A 16,947-nucleotide genomic window follows, 5' to 3' on the forward strand; every position below is an offset into this window, starting at 1 on the left:
GCATAGTATTAACAGTGCATTTTATTTTAGGTATGTGTGTGTGTGTGTGTGTGTGTGTGTGTGTGTGTGTGTGTGTGTTATGGTATATGTGTGTGTACATGTTCAATATGTATGTGTCATTATGTATGCACATCTATGTATTAAGGAGAAAGGTCAGTGTTGTGCTTGAAAATCAAATGTAGTACTGACTGAGCCAGTTCTCAAGCCCCAGCAGTATATGTCAGCATGTATTATTTTATGTCTATTTTACTTCAGCTCTATAAGCAATAATGATTAAGACTGAAGTCTCATTACTTCTCACATCCAGCTGTCATACTAAAAAGCTTTAAAGTCTCTCTTGATATGGGATATAAATGGTCCTATGTGAGTCCTGATTGGAAAGAGTGCGACATTTGATTGGAAATGTCTGTCGGGGAACAAAGAAGAGGAAATGGTCATTTTGTATTTGCTGATTTTTTTCTAACATATTCTTAGATTAATGATATCAGTAATCAGTAGTGCTTTCCAACCACAGTCTGAATAATGAACACTAACTGTTCTTAGAGTCTCACCGTTGAGGTGACGCCAAGCTCCTGCAACACTCCAGAGTGAGCTGCAGTATTTTCTTTGTTTCACCATACACTTCTCTAGATGATGAATTATTCTATCTGAATTCAAAAGTAAATGATCCACTATGCACATTTCAGCATTTCATAACACTAGACAAAAGAAGGCCCAGTGAAAATATGCTTTAATTGTCTTTATATTAAAATCAATATATCATTATTACCAATGACATGCTGTTCAGCCAAGGGTTTCAGTTTGCCTTTGAAAACTTTGCTATTCCTCCTTTTATTTCTTCCTCAGGACTCTTACTTCTGTGTCCATTAACACTGATGTCTTTCTAAATATTTCTAACAGCACACTTTCAATAAAATCTTAACTCTTACAGTTTTTCTGTACACTTATACTCTCTCTTTATTTTAAAGTATACTTTGCTAATGAATTATTTTTTGAGACAGACTCTCACCTTGTATGCCTCTCAGGACTGGAATTCTCTGGCTGGCCTCCAACTCAGAGATCTAGCTGCTTCTATCTTCTGAGCACTGGGATTAAAGCCTGTGCCACTACACTCATAAAAACTTCTCAATACTCACATTAAAGAACTAAAATTGTCAATTCAACAAATACCATTAAAATCAACAAAGTGACTGTTTGGACACTTTTTCCTATGCCACACAAAGGAATCATTATTATTTTGCTTATAAACATGTGGTTCAGGTTGAACTGCTTAGTGTGGAAGACAGTAGAGGAGACAGGAACCTCAAGCTCACAAGACTGCATTCAACAAGATTCCACTCCATCCTTCTTCCAGCTACAGCTTGCATGAGTATCCTTCCAAGTTTCATTGGATAAATGCTAGTGCCCAGACTATAACACATGGGAAGTTGTAGACCATGAAGGCATGTGCTTGAAGAAGGTAATGAAACCACAACCTCCCCACCCTCCGCCAGTTGTCTCTTTCTTTGCTTTCTGCTTCCATGCACTTTCCAGGATAATGAATAGCTTTCTTCTATGAGCCACAGAGCTGAGCATAAGAGGAACACATACCTGATTATTAGTTAAAAACAACGACAATAATGACAAAGACAGGGCAAGGGAGGCTGATCAGCAAAGGCTTTGCCATTCTCCTGGCTTGGGGGGTTACAGTACATCATAGTGGAAATCAAGAACATGAGCCTTTGGGAGGTACTTCACATTCAAAATATAGCCTGAAAATGTAAGAGCAACAAGCTTTTCCTATACACTACATTGTTTTGGGTGCCTGTGGGGATTAAACTAGAGTATATTTCCATTCTGCATTTATAAAGCGTACCTTGGCACTTACTGTCTTTGAAATGCCAGTTAGCCTTGCAGTGATAATGTGCTACTTTAACTTACTTTTCAAGAATTTGTTTATAATAGACTAAGTCCATTGACAAACCTTTTTAAGTATGAAACCAAACTGTTTTGAGAATGTTTTTTTAACCTCTTAGATTTAAAGGCACACTGAGGATATATATTTACTATTCCTGTGTCTCTCCTCATTGTATTTCTAAGAAAGAAGGATGGACTAAGTAACACAGGCTGGACTGAATGTTAGGAAGGAAACATCATGATGTAAGTTGTGGGCTTGGGTATAAATGAAAGTTACCTACAATCTCAATAGTTCATGGACCTATGCACTTGTGAAGTTAGGAAATACTTCAGTAGTCAAATAATTCATATCCTACTTTTGCCATTATCTCAGAAAATGAAGTGATTTCAGAGATCAGGTTGTTTCTTCTACTCCACAGCTACTCATCATGGTGGGTCTAAAAATTCAGGGAAATACAAAGTTATCTATGTTGATAAAAATAAAATAATAACTCTAGGATACCTAGACTATGGAAGGCATCTTAAGGTAGAAATTCTGGGTATGGTCTTAAGAATGAATCACATAGATGGGTGAAATTATAAAAGCCATTTTAATGTCAAAGACTTACTTTATCTTAGAAAACATGATTGTCTTGGCTCATAATATGGAGTAAGGATTGATCACATGCAAACTGTTTGACACAGAATCTGTCAAAAAATAAAAACCATTGTTACTATAAAAATCAAGGCAGATTGCAACAGCCTTTGTTTCTTCATGTGCATTTGTCACTGGCTAGCCACTGGGGTAGATATGATGCTTCTTGTTGCTTACAGATTTATTGAGACAGCCATGGAAGAAGTTGTCACACATCAAGTGTGAAGCATTATACGTGTCATACCACAATCAATACCATATTGTTACCAAGCTTCTTTTAGATTTATTTAGGGTCACAGGATTCCTAAAGGATTATGGGCTTGAGAATAGTGTCATTGGATTGCCCATGTCAGTGTGGTGGTGCTGACAATGACTCAGTAGTATCTGAGACTGGGTGAGATTGTGTTTTCTGAAAACTCAATGTAGCAGTTGAATGGAGGAAATGAAGTGCTAAAAGAGGAAACTTTGAGAGTCACCTCATCACCTTCGTGTCAAATGTGTCCTTGTGTGTTGCAGAGACGGTTCAACAGTTTACAGCCCTTGCTTCTCTTGCAGAGAATGGGAGTTTGGATCCCAGGTCCTGTAATGAGTGACTTACAACTGTATGTAACTCCAGCTCCAGGCTACTGGACTCATCTTTTGGCCTCTTCAGGCACCTGCACATTCATCACACACACACACACACACACACACACCACAGATGAAAATAAATTTTTGAAATGCCTTTGTTTCTTGGACCAGAACAAAGGACAGCATATGTATATAAATTTATTTTCCTCTAACTTACTTTTAAAGGTCTTGATGAATGGTTTGTTTCATGACAGAATGAAGGCGAGGAAGATGGACAGAAGTTAGTTCCTTTTCTTCAGCATTTGCTTGACTATACTGCAAAATGCATAGCTCTCAGCCTCCAGAAGGAGTGCTCTCCACACAGTGGGCCTCTCTTCTACTGCTGTGCCACATGTGACAGAAAATACAATTAGCCTTTCAGTGAGCTTTGCGTTTTCCTGATCTTCTAACAACTGGGTGTCAGATCTCTCAATGTATAACCTCCCACTCACAACAAGATTATACATTAGACTCTTTGTTATCTACTTTCATGGAAGATTTCTGAATGCACAACAGAACACATTAACTATAATAAGGCTTTTGTCTCTCTATGATGATTAATATTGTCATGACTATACAATAATTCCCAACAGGAACAAAGGTGTTTACATCATCATAAGTGAAGGACACTATACATTATATGACAGACACTCTACTCATGGAACTCTACATCCCTTGCTCTAGATTTACTATTGTAATAATTGTCTAAATGCAAGTCATACAAAAGACCTATTAGAGTAAGCTTTCTCAAATGTAATGTAAATACTAGTCAGGAATGTGAATTCACATAGTTGCCTTTTTTAAAAAAATGTTCAGGTGTGAGTATTGTTTCAGTGTTCTTACTTCTTGCCCTATGCTTAAGAGAAATATATATATACACATATATAAATATATATCAATGAATGCTTAAGAACAAAAACTTTTCCTTTTTCCATCATTAACATTTCCATTAATGAGAGTGGCTGACGGGAACACATACTCAAAACTTTTTTGTCTAATATTGGAAAAATGGTACATTAATATAAAACTGTGGAATATAGATGTTAATAGAAACCATAAATAAATCAATAACTACATTTTTAGTTGACTTAATATACTAAGATGCTTCATCATACATTACATGTTTCAAAAGTTGTGAGCTTATGGAATACATTTTCATGGTCATTTTGAGAAGAATAAATGGACTTTTAAAACATTTTTTACTTCCATATTTTAAGCCAAAAATTCATTTAGTATAAATTTTGTAAGAAGGCAGGGGACATATTATCTGATCTATGGCTAGTGACAACTCTGATGTCAACTTCAACCCCAGCTCTCCTTTCCTCTTCCATTTTCTTTCAGTCATTCTGGCCACTTTACTGTTCTTAAAAACATAAGCGAGAATTTTATCCAGAGCATTTTCATTTACTGTATGCCATTATAGTATCAACTCACTAGTCATGCATCTATTTCTCAAAGACAACGTTCTTAACTAGTCTGTGTCACAGAGTCATCCCAGAGATCCTGAATGAGGTTCATTCCTGTAAACATTTTGATATCTTGTAACCTATATACTATGAACAAAGTTAATAATACATAAATATCATTATGAAAAGTCAGTATATCTCATGTTACATAAGATGGTAAGAGGAAAGAGAAATGGAATCAAGCATTGTATTTATCTGTGTACTTATAGTATGTTGAGTGCATGTATGGAGGTTAGAAGGCACTTTGTAAGAGTCTGTTGTCTCCTTCTGCCATGTGAGTCCTGGGTATTAAATTCAGATTGTGGAGCTTAGCAACAAACACCTTGTCCTTGCTTGCCTCTTATTGCTGTGGTAAACACCACAACCAAAATCAACTTGGGAGGAAATATTTATTTAATCCTACAGTTTACAGTCCATCATGAAGGGAAGTCAGGGTAGGAATTCAAGGCAGGAGCCTGGAGGCAGGCACTAAAGCAGACACCATGGTGGAATGCCACTTACTGGCTTTCTCAGCCTGCCTTCTTATACATCCTAGGGCCACCAGCTCAGGGACAGCACCACTCACAATGGTCTGGGACCTCACACATCAATCATTAATCAAGAAAAATGCTTCACAAATGTGCCCACAGATGAATCTGATGGAATTTCTCAATTGAGGTTCCTTCTTTCCAGATTATTCTTGGTTAAGTTGACAAAAACACTAATCCACATGTACCTTTACCAAATGAGCCATCTTTAGAGCCCTATCTATAATATGATAGTATATGTACACATAAACATGGAGATGTATTGGTAGAAACCTTACAGAAATATTCACAGCAATTACAGTCCTTATTTGTGTAACTGATCATCAGTATTCTATATCCCTCATGCTTTCACTAAGCATTGGGAAGCTGGTAATATTCTGCCAATGGCAGTGTAACACAAATGCTCATTCCTGGAGGTCCTTGGTCATTAGGAGTCCTTCTTCCATTGGTTTGTTAGAGCTTTATGTTGAGCTTTGTCACTGGGCATGGAGAGAGCAAGAAGCCCATGTACTCCAGGCATACACCTTACAGTTAATGTGAGACAAACAAAACAAACAAACAAACAAATTTCTCTTGGGTACTGGGATTGGTCATCTCCATAGGCACCGTAATTCCTTCTCTGTGTATGGGTTCACACATGTAATGAACCCACAATGTCTGTATAGCAATCCCCATCTCTGGTTCAGTGGAACCATTGTAACATGCCCAGTCGAACACTTCCTTATCTGAAACTACAACTTCTATGCTAGTTGGGAATAAGGACACGGGGACAAAAAGAAGGAAGGTCACTACTCCTGTTTGTAATTGTGCTATGGACCCATGGGAGAAATGGCACCTCCTATGGACAGTAACTCAAGGTATGTGTTATAGCCTCCTGGAGACTTCTGGCCAGGCACTGAAGGGCACTGCATCTGAGGTTTTGTACATTATTCCATTAAACAAGATGCTTTATGATAGAATAGGAATAGTCATGCAAGTTCATAATGAGAAGACAGTTATCCTGGAGGTCTTGAAGACTCCAAACTTGCTGTCACCTTGATCTTGAGCTTATGCCGAGCAGACATTTTACATTTTGTTATGGAAGCTATGGCAGACTAATGCAATATTTTCATAGAAAAGCAAAATGATATTTAAAACATTAAGACTAAGAGACATTAATAAACCTGTCTAAGTTCACATAGATGATTTATTTTTAAGATGTCCACATCTCAACTTCATTCTTTTTGTTTGGTTGGTTTTTATATTTTTTTCGAGGCAGGGTTTCTCTGTGTAGCTTTGTGCCTTTCCTGGAACTCACTTGGTAGCCCAGGCTGGCCTCGAACTCACAGAGATCCACCTGGCTCTGCCTCCCAAGTGCTGGGATTAAAGGCATACGCTGCCGCCGCCGCCACCACCACTGCCTGGCTCAACTTCATTCTTAAACACTAGTTAAGAGAGTGTCTGGGTGTCATGTATACAGAACTAGACATTAAAATCTTCTGCCGTTTTTGACCATGCTTGTGCTCTAGGTGTTCAATAATTAGTAATAACTTTGTCAATCAGTTTCTTCAGTGGTTGTCTAACATTAACATCTAGGAGATGCCTAGCTGCAGGTGAAATATTGTCATGCTTTTAAAAAGAAGAAATATATGGGCAATGGTTTAGATGTTTTAAAAGATTTTTATTTTCAATTATTGTGTCTGTGTGTCTGTGTGTAGATATATGAATGTCAGTAGAGTGTCTTTGGAGAGGATAAGAATGAAAACATGATAAAGATGATGTTACAGGTAATTGTGTGATGACAGGTGGGTTCTAGAATCCAAACTGAATCCTCTGCAAGAGCATTTCATGATCATAACTGTTGGATCATCTTGCCAGTCCCAAGGTGAAATTGTTTCTTGAATAATAATATTTTGAGAATTCTTCTTAGAAAATTTTACTTAAAGAGGTAAATTCCAAGAAATGCCAGTGATTCAAAAGCCCCAAATGGCTTGTGTGCAAAGAGTGAGGTTTACTGCTGACCAAGATGCAAAATGAATTTGTGATTCTGGACCATTTTAGGAAGAGGGGGCTGAGAGTTCTCATCTTTGACCAGAGCTGCTTCTGAGGAAAGGTTTGAGTTGGAAGTTTTTGACAAATGTTTCTTTGGCAAAGCTTTAGCAGTAATGGCTAGAGATGTAATCTACTCAAAACAAAGAGAATAATTGAAGAGGAAGAGAAGCATCCTTAGTTAGTAATCCAGGTGTGAAGATCAATGGCTGGTGATGGAAAGGAGAGAACCAAAGTATGTGGGGGTGGGGTTAAGCCAGAGAAGGACTTGAGTATCACTCTCGGCCTCATTCTCTTAAATGAGTGTCTCATTGAACCAGAAGGTAGGCTGGTGGCCACCAGGCTTCAGCAATCCCATTCCCTCTCACAGCATTGCTGGAGTTATAGACATTGTTGTGGTTATGCCTGGATTTTTATGGGGGTTTAGGGGACTTGAACTCAGGTCCTCATGTTTTGTATACTGAGCCATTTCCCAATCCTAGGAGGGAAGTTTTACATCAGATAAACATCAACGAACCAGTATCCTTGTATAAATTACTCTATAACAAGTACAACTGTGTACAGATCTTCTTCCTATATACTGAAGATTTGTAATCTATTAGCGAGTGGCCCTCTACCTGTGTATGTAGTTTAAAATGGCAAGTCAAAATTTAATTTAAATATATGAAGGAATAATTACTTTGTGTTACAGTCATGTTCCTGTGTTCTGTTAAGTAATTCTCTTTAATTTTTATTTCTATAATGCTACTTTGCATGGAACTGTATTGAGGGACAGGGACATGGCATCTCCTCTATGTATCAGAGAACTCTGGCTACAGTGTCTATCTGTCCATCTAGAGGTAACTAAGGACTCTGACCTCCAATGCCTGTGTGCTGTTAGTAGAGGTATCAGGTCATACATGGTATGCCAAGAAGTCAAAAGGAGAAAGAAGAATCATTCAAAACCCGATTTAGCTGAGGAGATGAAGCACAGAAGGAGGATATGAATATTTCTAAGCCAAACTTTGCTTTCAAAGACCTGAGACCAAGATGCAGTAGATATAATCTGTGGGGCCTGCTCTAAAATGAAAACATGATGCCTTTTGTGGAAAACTCATTTGGACTTCCAAGAGAGCGACAGTAGATCATTTAAAGCAATCTCTGAGAAATAGAGAGAATAGAATGTTGTATCACTCCACAGGGCACCAGCAGGAAAGCCTGGCTGTGACCCTGCAAACAAGTTCTTTGAAAAGGCAGGCCCTGAATTCGCTTTTCTCCACTGCTCTCTGCAACATTTAGAACTCTGTGTTATGACTGACATCATGGGTTTCTCAGATGGGGAAGCTTATAATATTCACTTGTTTTAGGGGAATTTTATTATTATTATTTTTTTTTACTCTCTAAGACTGAATTAGTCACAAAAAGATCTTTTAGTATTTGTAACCTCTTTGCCTGGGAAGAGAAAAATCCCAACTTCTAAGTGGAGCATGTGGTGATTGTCATTACATATTTCTGAAGGAAATTTCAGAGAATCTCACCTACTAGAAAAGAAATCTGAGCAAAACCTTCTGGGAAAAAAGAAAATGCAGCTATTAAGTTCAATCTTAAAGTTTGGAAGTGGATAATTACAGTTCTTTCATTGCATTTTCTATTTTAGCACTTTACAGTTCACTAAAGGATGCAAATTATGCCATCAAGCCATCTTGAGTTCTTTATGTTTTTGTGATATAATAATTAAACAAAAAGTTCACCCTCAAAAAAAAACCAATTGCTTTTAAACATGACTTACCCTTTCTTGTCATGTTGGAGTTTGGCTTCATTTAGACAGGATGCTTTACAAGAGGATAGAAATACATATGTGCATTCAACAGCAAGAGAAAGATATGAAAAAGGAAAATTAAGAGAAAGGAGGAAAGAACAAGTGTTTTCTCTTCTGTCTGTCACTCTGTGGTTTGTTTAAACCATTTATGAAAGCAAAGCTAAGTTGCTCCAATGACAATGTTAATGAACTGAAAATGGGTGAAAGAATCAGGTTACTCCATTGGCAAGCTGAGCTACCTATGAAGTCTGGGCACAAGCATATAGACACATCGTAATATTCAGCCTTTAGATGTGCAGCTGACCCACAGGACTGGGGAATGGCATCTCTGGACTGTCCATCATGGAGTCTGACATACTTCTAATCATCGTAAAGCTGTGACCCTTTAATGCAGCACCTCATGTTGTGGTGACTGACAAGTATAAAATTATTTTTGTTGCTACTTCATAACTGTAATTTTGCTACTGTTATGAATCATAATGCAAAGATCTGTGTTTTCTGATAGTCTTAGGAAATTGCTGTGAAAGGGTCATTTGACTCCCCACACAGGTTGTGGCCCACAGGTTGAGAACCATGCTCTATGCCATGCTGTTTTTTTTTTTGTTGTTTTTTGTTTTTGTTTTTGGCAGTAATAAAATCCATACTGATTAATCCTTTGTAAACATATTATCTTTAGCTGAGTTTTGCTAATAGCTCACAATTCCTAAATGAAGTCTAGCAAGACCTAACAGTTCATCTTGTTCTACTGCTTCCTAATTCACCTGGCCCTGCCTTTGTTTTTTTTCCCTACTACAGAACTTTTGTGTGTGATGTTTCAGTCTTTTCCAGCCTTCCCCTTTTCTCCTGATCCCTTGGTTCTTACTCTGTGGTTCTTCAGTAGTCCTTCCCCATCCACTTAGTTTTAAATAGATGCTCCAGATTACTTTCATTGGCCCTGCTGAACTCAAAACAGACACCTGGTCATGTAGTTATGTTGCACTGTTACAGAGCAAATCATGTACCTCTAAACAAAGATAATGCTGAAGTCCTAAGCTCTAATGCCTTGGGATGGATTTACTTCAGTAAGTGATCAAGTTGACTGGGGTCCTTAAAAGGAGGCTCTCATCCAGGATTACCAGTGCTCTTGTTACAGGGAAATTTAGAAACAAAAGAGACTTAGAGGGAAAGATGGTGTGAAGACGCATAGAAAGAAGGTCACGTGCTGGAGAGAAGCACCTATCAGCCAAAGAATGATGAGCATCACAAATGAAGTCCTAGGATTGAGAAGAGGGCATGGGACCCCTCTGCAGAGTCATTAGTAGGGCTTATCTTTCCACAAGCTTTGATCTCACGCTTCTGTACTTCTGCACTCCAGTTGCTATATGATTGTTGTCTTAAGCCAGCCCATTCTTGATACTTTAAAAAGGCAACTGTAGGGATTAATTAACACATTAATTGGGTTGCATTCACTACATATTGCTAGATGTCTGTTCCTCATTAGATTTTTGGCTTTGCCAAGGCTGTGCATGGCTGCTTCATTAACTGTTACTGTCTCCAGCAGCACTGATGACAATTTCTAGAACCTATTAGTGGAAGGATATTTGTGGAACTAATGAATAATTGAATGATTGGATGCATGAATGGTGCTATTTTAATGTGAAGTGCTACTGAAGATTTGGAATTCCAGATTGTTCAATGAAATCCCTTAAGACAAATCACACTTTAATCTAAAAAACCAGTCACCACCATACTTCAATCAAGAGGAGAATATCTTGGTGCATAATTATCAAATGTCTTATGGAGCAAGCTCTGATTGGTTATTAAATTGCATGTTTTGGTATGATTCTCCTAAAAGTAAGAAACCATTGCTCTCTTGATCATTGGAAAAATTTCCCTGTCACGTTTTAAAGTTTAAAAAGTATAGTCACTTTACTTTCCATGACTTACATTAAGAGAATATAAATTAGAACTGTGGGTAGTCGAGATTTACTTTTGAGCATATTTAATTATAGCCTTAAATAATTACATAAGTATGCAAACATAAATAGTTGTTCATCTTAGCATAGCACACTAATAAGCATATGAAGAATAACTTAACTACATTTTGAAGCCTGGAGGAATTGTGATCAATGCTAAGAGTATGGATGGCTAGTTTTAGTTAATTTGACACAACACAGAGTCACCAGGAAAGAGTCTCACGATTTAGATCAGGTTGGCCTATGGACATGTCTGTGGGGAATTATCTTACATTAATTATATTAATTGAGCTGGGAAAACCTGCCTACCTACTATAGGAGGCACAAATCCCTAGGCAAGGGATCCTGAACTACATTAGAGTACAGAAAGTGAGCTGACCACACATGTGTGCATTAATTTATTCTTCTCTGCTCTTCACTGTGAATGTAGTATTTGTTATTTCAAGTACCTGACTCTATGAATTCTATGCGATGATGGGAATTGTGAGCTAAATTAAATTCTTTCTCCTTTAAGTTACTTTTGTTATATAATTTTATCAGAGCAATGGGAAATTAAACAAAATAGGAAATAAGCATACAGTTGGATTATTTGCTGTACTAAATCTTAACTCATAGTTTCCCACTAATTACTATGCACATTTTTGCACCACACATGTATATATGCTACACACTCATGTACATATGTACATATAAGTGAACTTAATACTTTTTTGTGTGGATATGTATGTATGTATGTATGTATGTATATATCATAATATTTATATATGTGGATACGTGAAAGCGCATCACATTTGGAACCATTTGTTTGTCTTTTTTATCAAAATAGAGTCTCATTCAATAGCTCACACTCATCAAGAATACATGATTCTTTTTTCTCAGTTTCCAGAATTCTGGGATTGTAGACTGGTTTAAATCTGTTTTTTTTTTTGTTGTTGTTGTTGTTTTGTTTTGTTTTTTTGTTTTTTAACTACACTATACCTTGATAAAGATAACCATTAATTTGCCTTATCTCAGAGTCCATTCACTGAGGGAATGAAAATATTTAGCAGTTAACAAGGGGAAATTGATGTAGAACTTAATACTAGTCTTTGTAAGTCAAAGTAAATAGTTAATTCTGAACCAAGATAGCTCAGTAGGTGAAAGCAGTTGCCATGAAAACTTACTCACCTGAGTGTGATCCTTGAGGCCCTTGTTGGAAGGAAGGATAGAACTGACTCCCAAATGTTGTCTTTCAACCTCCATACACACTCCATGGTACAAGCACACCCACACACACCACTCACACAGTACAAAATCATGCCCAACACCTTTTTAAAGTGGGTATTGGGGATTCAAAGTCAACTCATACAAGTGGTCTTATTCACTGAGCCACCTCCACAGATGAGTTATGTAGCTATGAATGTATCGTTACCAGCAGTGATGTTTCCATTTTGGAATATGAAGCAGTCTACTTGATTTCCCCATTTTAGAAGATGTCTGTGTCATATTAGGTGGGTTTTCCTAAGAATGAACTATATCTTCATATTATACTATTTTAAAAATGTTTAAACTATGTTGTTACTATGTATAGACTTCTATATGTTTTATACAACACCATGTCCAATTATTAGTAGTCTTTTTATAACATAGATAATGGAAAATCAGTGTGAATGTAGCTAAGTTGATAGAATGCTTGTCCAGTATGCATGAAGCCCTGGGTTAAATCCCCAGTACTCCATAAAATGGACATAGAGGCTAATGTCCATAATCTCAGAACCTGAAAGGTAGAGGCCGGAGGATCAAGGATTCAAGGTAATCCTGGGCTACATGGTGAGTTTAAGGCTATCCTGGGCTATGTGAGACCCTACCCCAAAAGAAAACAACAACATAACAAAAAGCAGGAAATTCATTACATTCACATGGTCACAGAACTATGAATGAAATACCAGATAATAATCAAAACATGACTCTAAAGCATATTTAAAGACAGATTTCATATGCATCTGTTAGTGTATACTCTTAGGGCATTCTTTCCCACCCATGATTTCATATCACTATTTAACATTTGTCTTTGGCAGGAAGCATCAGTATCCCCTAGAGGGTTGTTACAAATACTTCACTCAGACAAACCAAATCAGAATCTGAACACCAATAAGACACCCAGGTAACTTTGATACGTGTCAACATTTGAGGACCAATAGTAAAGGGAAAGGGAAAGTTGCGAGAAGATCTGCTTTTTCTGATCCATTGTTTGCCAATTTGGTCAACTTGGGCAAAACTCTTTTTGAGTTCTTTTGTTCTCAGAAATGACAGCTCATAATGGCCACCTATGTTTCAATAGTGACAGGAGGCTGGAATGATAACAAGTAAGGAAGCCGCCAGCAGCCCGAATGACAGGCAGAAGGGATGCATGGACAGACACAACTACAGTAACTGAGTACTGTCTCTACAATTGCCACTTCATTCCCACTTCTGATAGGCTCCGCACATCCGAAGAGGATGTGCCTCTTATCTGAAAGTAGTCCACTTCTCTCAGAACAGAAGGGCGAAACACTCAGCAAAACTCCTTCCACCTTGTCCTCTTCAGTTTCTCCCGATTCTTCTTACAGACATTAGAGGCACACAGAACCTTCAGAATGAGGCTGTGAGTCCGACAGACGAAGAAAACCCCAGATTTTACAAGTTTAAGTTCCCATAGGCCCAAAATAAAAATAATACTTGAAAGCAGAATAGACTCAATTAAGGAAGATAGAGTGTAGATTCTAAACTTTTTGAAATAAATGTTGCTGTCAGGCATGGAGGCATGTACCCATAGTTGTTGAACTCAGGAGAGTGGGAGATAGGCAGAATTCCAGGCTATCCTTGTACATAATGAAATCTTCCTTGTCTAAATGGAAAAAAAAAAAAAAGCAAAGAAGAGAACAAAAAGGAAAAAAAAACAAAGAGAAAATGTGGGAAGATGTGGGGAAAGAAAGGGAAAGGGACTTATATGGAATTAGCTGCCAGGAAAGCAGACAATATAGATGGGGTCATGGCTGGCAGTCTAGGGATCCTTCAATAACTAATAGTCCAAGTGCAAAGACAAGAAGAAGAAGAAGAAGGAGGAGGAAGAGGAGGAGGAGGAGGAGGAGGAGGAGGAGGAGGAGGAGGAGGAGAAGAAGGAGGAGGAGGAGGAGGAGGAGAAGGAGGAGGAGGAGGAGGAGGAGGAGGAGGAGAAGGAGAAGAAGGAGGAGGAGGAGGAGGAGAAGGAGAAGAAGAAGGAGGAGGAGGAAGAGGAGGAGGAGGAGGAGAAGGAGGAGAAGGAAAAAAAGAAGAAGCCAGTGCATCCTTGACAGGTAGATGGGAGGATTCTGTACTTACTTAACTGTTGTAGCTTACTTGGTCTTTGGCAGACTTGATGACACCCACATAAATAACAGAGGACAATCTGTTTTACTGCTGTCATTTTAAGAACCAGAGTTAAACTCACTGGTACATGCCCTCATGGAAACTGACTAAATACTGAACACCCTATGGTATTGTCAAAGTGGTCCTACAAACACTTTTGGTTTTTCCAGGTAAAGATACCACAACAGTTCCCACTGGATTCTAGCATCAGAATATCTAAGGAGTTTAAAGGGAAAGTTTTCAAGGATTTCAATACAGTTAGGCTTGACTATATGAATACCATGGTACATGATCCTTAATTTTTCTCACTGTGTGTTGGACCATGGAAAACTTTGGGTGAAATGAGTCAGAACATCGTGGTTATATAACTGCCAGTCAACGTCAGAAAGCCTCCGAAGGAGTGTGATAGGGAGAGGCCTCTACACTGGGGTGATGCTGCAGGATGTGCAAGGAGTGAGACGAGAGAGGCAGGCAGGGGTCACTTACCCTTGGAGATTTTATCATCTGAGCTTCTGGCTTTTAAACACCAGGATCCTAGGATGACCCAACTAAGGAGATCAGTGAAAAGACAAAATCCAAATAGCTCTTTGTGAGCTCAGCCCTCAAGACCAGCTGATGGATGGTACGGTGGACAGGTGTTTTGGAGGTCATATCAGTATGGCTCTTGGGACTCTCCACTTGCCAGAAATCCTTGGTTGTCCCCCTTTACCCTCAGAAGAAAAATAAATAAGACAAACGCTACTTAAAAATAAAGTGAAAGAAAATGCTACATTAAGTCCTTTGCAAATAGCCACATAGAAGGATATAAATGATTACAATACTACTGCTTTATCCATGAATGTATTTCAGTGTCACGTTGTATTTGTGAAGGTTTCATTTCAGATGTATTAAAACTGACTGCTTCTAAAGTCCAGAACAGAGCTCCTCTCTGTGTCATATCACCTGAATGAAGAGGCACATTGTAACAGGGGTCAAAATATCACATAACTATGGGGTTTAGCAAATGATTGGTGCATTAAAGGATTCATATTACAGTTGTGTAGACACTTACTTGAAGGTGTTCAAATGCCATTAAACTCTTAGGCACTAACTTGGCTTCAGACAACCAGAAAAAGAAATCTCTAACCACAGAAAATTTCATGACTTTGAACCTTCTGTAAATAGTAGCTTGAACTTGATCTTTAGGGAATGGTGAATGTAGCCATGCCTCTTTATTCCTTTCATGGTAACATAATCACAGCTCAACCTATTTGTTAAAGAGAAAATCACAGCCTTATCATTCATTATCTTCTCCACAGGGATGTGTCTCAATGGAATCTCATTTCAATAGTTAGTATAGGAATGCATTTCGCATACTAAACTCATGTTCAATCAAATCTAATGTAAAGGTTATTCTTAATATAGATGAGCACACTAACAGCTCTAATTTCGCACTCTTGTGCTATTTCTTAGCCAAGAAAATTATGACTGACTTTCTATGTAATTATAGGTACTGCACTAATGGCTTATTTACACTTGTAATCTCTCATCCATGTTCTCTGAAGAGCCATTTTTACATTAGTCCTTGTTTGCTGAAGAACTTCAGGCATCAGAATGGTGTTAATTAAGTAAATGTAATGCAGTAATGCAGTTCTACATGGATCATGTTCATTTAAAATTGTATTATGGACATGTAATAGGATTACTTTACCCTTTTGTTTTTCTGGGGTTTTTTTTGATTGTTTGTTATTTGTTTTTAATGTGTCTGAGTATTTTCCCAAGTCTATGCATGTGTATCTGGTGTGTTTCTAGTGGCTTCAGTGGCAAAAAGAGAGTGTCAGATCCCCTGTACTGGGCTCACAGGTTGTTGTGCTGGGAAACTACTGTAGCCCTCAGTAAGAGCAGTAGTGCTGAGCCTTTGCTTCAGGACCAAGATTCTTCTTTCTTGTGGGTAATGATGCCATTTCTTTTGGATAATGAGCCTTTGTCATGAGGTCTGATACCCTGGACCATTTTTATTTGGCTATAACATCCCTATCTGCTGTGTTTGGTTAAAGGATGAACTGGCTTTGGTTCCTACGCACAAGAAATGACCTGCAGCACACATGGACGGGGAGGTGACAAGGGACTTGGCTATTTCTCCCAAACCAGTTTTTCCCTGGGGATTTTCAGTTGGCTTGAAATTGGAAGGGACACTCTCTTTCTTTCTCGGTGCAAAGTGGGAACCAGTGAGCAATGAGCCATTGTTCCACTTTCAGCCAAGATTCTGAACCTCAGCTCTACCTACATTTTCTGTGAGCTGACTCCTCATTATCAAAGGCTATCCTGGGTATTCCAGGGCAATTAACAGCATTGCTGGCCTCAGCCTATTTGATGCTAAGAGTACTCTCCTCCCCACAGTGTGACCGCCAAAAATACATCTGTGCTCTGCTGGATATTCTCTGAGGGTCAAAATGGCTCCCAGTTGACATCCCAGATTTAGCCTCATGGAAAGGAGAAGCAATGGTACCAGCCAACTGCTTTATCTTCAGAGACATGAGGGTAAGGACAGAGGTAAAACAGGGGTCTCAGAATCAGTTTTGTCCAGTTCCTTTTGGGTACATGAATGGATTAATTCTCTCACTTTTATTTTAGTTTGATTTGTCCTTTTCTCAAATGTAATAAGAACTGAAAGCAAAAGCCAGGCGGT

The sequence above is a fragment of the Onychomys torridus genome, chromosome 6 (assembly GCF_903995425.1).
Source record: "Onychomys torridus chromosome 6, mOncTor1.1, whole genome shotgun sequence".
In the NCBI taxonomy this organism is placed as follows: domain Eukaryota; kingdom Metazoa; phylum Chordata; class Mammalia; order Rodentia; family Cricetidae; genus Onychomys; species Onychomys torridus.